Source organism: Acyrthosiphon pisum, chromosome X (genome assembly GCF_005508785.2).
Source record: "Acyrthosiphon pisum isolate AL4f chromosome X, pea_aphid_22Mar2018_4r6ur, whole genome shotgun sequence".
NCBI lineage: Eukaryota > Metazoa > Arthropoda > Insecta > Hemiptera > Aphididae > Acyrthosiphon > Acyrthosiphon pisum.
The window spans coordinates 97,524,176-97,527,627 of record NC_042493.1 but is presented as its reverse complement, the minus strand read 5'-3'; the positions used below and the strand labels follow the sequence as shown (position 1 = coordinate 97,527,627).

General features: G+C 28.0%; 1 long non-coding RNA gene across 1 annotated transcript in view; it reads right to left on the bottom strand.

Annotated features, from left to right (window-relative positions):
• Positions 1–3,452, bottom strand: part of LOC115033342 — an 11,038-nt gene that overhangs the window by 1,003 nt on the left and 6,583 nt on the right. The window lies entirely within an intron of this gene.

Below are 3,452 nucleotides of genomic sequence, written 5' to 3'. Positions count from 1 at the left end.
TCCGGGCCATTACCTATCAACATTAGTCATATTTTAAATTAATAGATATCAACACTACGTCACTACTATTTTAAATAACGATTAACGCAATAATTGTGTAACGTTTTAATTGTAAATAACATAAAACGGATTTTTTTTCCGAATGCAAGCCCTGGAAACAACTTAAAAAACATTATAAGTTTATAGTTTAAATTACCTACTTAAACAATTTCTTTTTTTAAATTTAATTATTATGCACATTTTATAAATATTTTGTGATGCAATTTTTTATGTAAGAGTTGTCGTTTATATTACACAGAGCTATTTGTAGGTAGGTAATTAACAATCATTACTAGACATTTAAAAAACGTTCAAAATCTTTAACAAATTAATTCATTATTTAGAAGAGTTCCACACTATAGTAAGCTGAACATCAATCAGAACCTTTTTTAAAAATGTATAAGCTTATAAAATTACTAACATCACATTCAAATTCTTGATAATAAATATACTCCAATACTCCATAAACCTTATACTGCAACGAGGTGAACTAAGTGCATGAGTCAAGTGTCCAACACTCGATGTCTGCAATATATTATATTCTGTGCATTTTCGCAAATAGATAGGTACCTACGTATTTACAAAACTTTGCGATGCGGCCCGTGCCCTTAAAAATCACTATATTTCACGCCAGTGTTGTAAAGTATTATAATAAATGTATTAAAATACTTTTTTCATTCAAATACTATTTTAAATACTTTCTGAAAAAATATATTTTAGGTACATAGGTATTCTGAATATTTCTTTTTTTGTATTTTTTTATTCATTAAAAACAAATTTTTGATGTGAAAACATCTTATACGACGTTGTTTCGCTTGGCCAGTCAAAATTTTCTAGTGTTATCGTTTTCACGTAACGCTCGATGGGTACCTATTACATTATTAAAAGAAGAGGCAATTCTAATATCTGTAGTATAGAAACTGGTTATTCAAATTTTTCGAAAAACACTGAAAATTCTTTTGCCACGAACAGTTTAATTCAGTCGTCGGCAGTGGCGCAGGGGTGTTTACCCCCCCCCTCCCCTCTCTCATTGACATTTTCCCTCCTAATAAATATATTGTTTATATGGTTCGGGAGTGCTTGCAAGTTATAAATTTGTCTTATGAAATGGCGAAATTGAAGACAAAGTTTGAATTTGCATATTTGTGTATTTTTTAACTGCAATGTACGTACAATTGTCAGGAAAAATTATATTTGGATAACATTGAAAAATATCTTTAAAAATATTATGTTTGGTTAGGTACAATAGGCGATAATTTTGAGATTTGGGGAGGCCGAAGCATTTTATAATACTATACTATTATAAAATTGAATAACCTTAAAAAAAATAAGGTAATGTTTGGGAAGTTGTGTAAAAAATCTTGGTAATATAATACAAGGCTTCTTTGATGTCGTTACAATGACATTTGAAATATATTAAAAATCCTTAGTAACAGTTTTTTTTTATAAGCATTTAAAGATCAAATCTTGACAAAATATTGAAAAATTGCGAAAATTGGCAAATTATTTTGAGTTAAGAATTCATAAACATTTTTCTTTTTAAATCTGAGATTTTAAAATGTAATATAAGATTCCTCCTATCTACAATTAAACCAAATTAGTTTTTTATGATCGTTTGAAGTTCATATTTTTACAATATTGGATATTTACTCGATTTTTAATGTAGCGATTTTGTTATTTTGTTGTAATTATTCAAAAACGAATATCTGTAGATACATGACAATGTCACCGATGTTTATATTTTAATTTTCTATACACGCTAAAATTAATATTTTGATTTGTTTTGAACGGTTTACGGACATTGTCAGATTTTGATTTTTTTAGTTTTTTTTTCTATAATTGTCAACAAAATTATATTTATCGGGTAAAAAAGCGTGAACATTTAATACAAAGCTCCTGATTACAGTAGTAATTGAAAAATATTGAAAATACATACGCACAATTTTTTTATGATCATTTAAAGTTTGAATCTTGACAAAATATATCAAATTTAAAATTTAATAATTATTTTGTAGTTAAAACTTATAAAATGTACAACTTTTATAGCTAATTATTGAAAATATAAAACAATGTTTCACGTAAATAGGTCATATATAAATGACTTTATTAACAATAATATCATTAAAATATATAATTAGAAATATCATATCACTACAACAGTAGACCGACACCTACTTGCCCGCATTTTTGTTTTTCATTAAATATTAAATAATTATTATTAATAAATAATAGGTAATTGATGGAAAAAAAAAATACTGTACAATAAATAATTTGTTTGTATTCGTGGTTCAAATTGCCCGCCATTAGATCTAGTACAAATTATTAACGGAAACGCCAAGGTTAAGATGTTTAGATGTTTAAGAGAAACTCATACGGTATGGTGTGGCCCCGCTGGCTGTTGCCATTTGCACGTCTTTTTCATGGTATCGCAGATTTGTTTTTTGTTGTCGTTTTTCGTTCGTTCGCATTTCTAAATTATGATCGTATAATAATATGACGTAGGTATGAGTCCGACAACTGCCAAAAAGAAATACCTAGAGTTCACTTGGTCAACATAATACGGGCCACCCCATAGGCCTATAGACCTATTAACTAATAACTATAAAAGTTAATAGGTCTATAAGCTACCCGATAATATAGCACTCACTATATTATCATAATAATCGTCATCAAATGCAATTTGTACAAGTATGTATTTATTATTTAGGATATAAGCGACTGTGGGTATAAACTAAGATTCAATTATATAAGCAGGTACCTACATGTTAAATAAAACAACCAGAACAAGGTCAGCGTATAATACCTACTGGTCTGCCAGCAAGAGTTTCTGCTACTGTAACTACTGCTGCTATAGTTACTCCGGTCCAAACTTCATTAAAATTGTTAAAAAACAACAGCAACCACAAACACAACGAGAAAGCGCTAACAAAATGAAAATATACAGGTGTGGCTCTTGTACATTCAAATCAAAAGAGCTTGGGAATGATTGGTAAGTACCTACATTATTTAATATTATTTTAATGTTATTATTAATATTTTTATTTTAGATTTCGCATGCACTCTCATACGAACAAAAAGAAGCCTGAAAAACCTATTCTTAAACACCCAGGGACTAAAGCATTAACCCCGGTAAAAATAAGAAAAAAATATGATCTTTTACTATATTAATTTAGTATAAGACCAATTAATATTTTTGCAGTACATATTTCAATTTAGTTAACACTTTCATTACTACTTTTTCACTTAAAAATGTTTAATTACTATATACATTAATACTGTTAACTACACTAAATTGTATTTTGCATCATTGACCATGTTACTGTGTTACAAATACAAATATTCATTATAAATATTCTATTTTGTTCCATAAGATCATATTTTAAAAAAGTGGGTAAGTGGATGTTGCTTTGCTG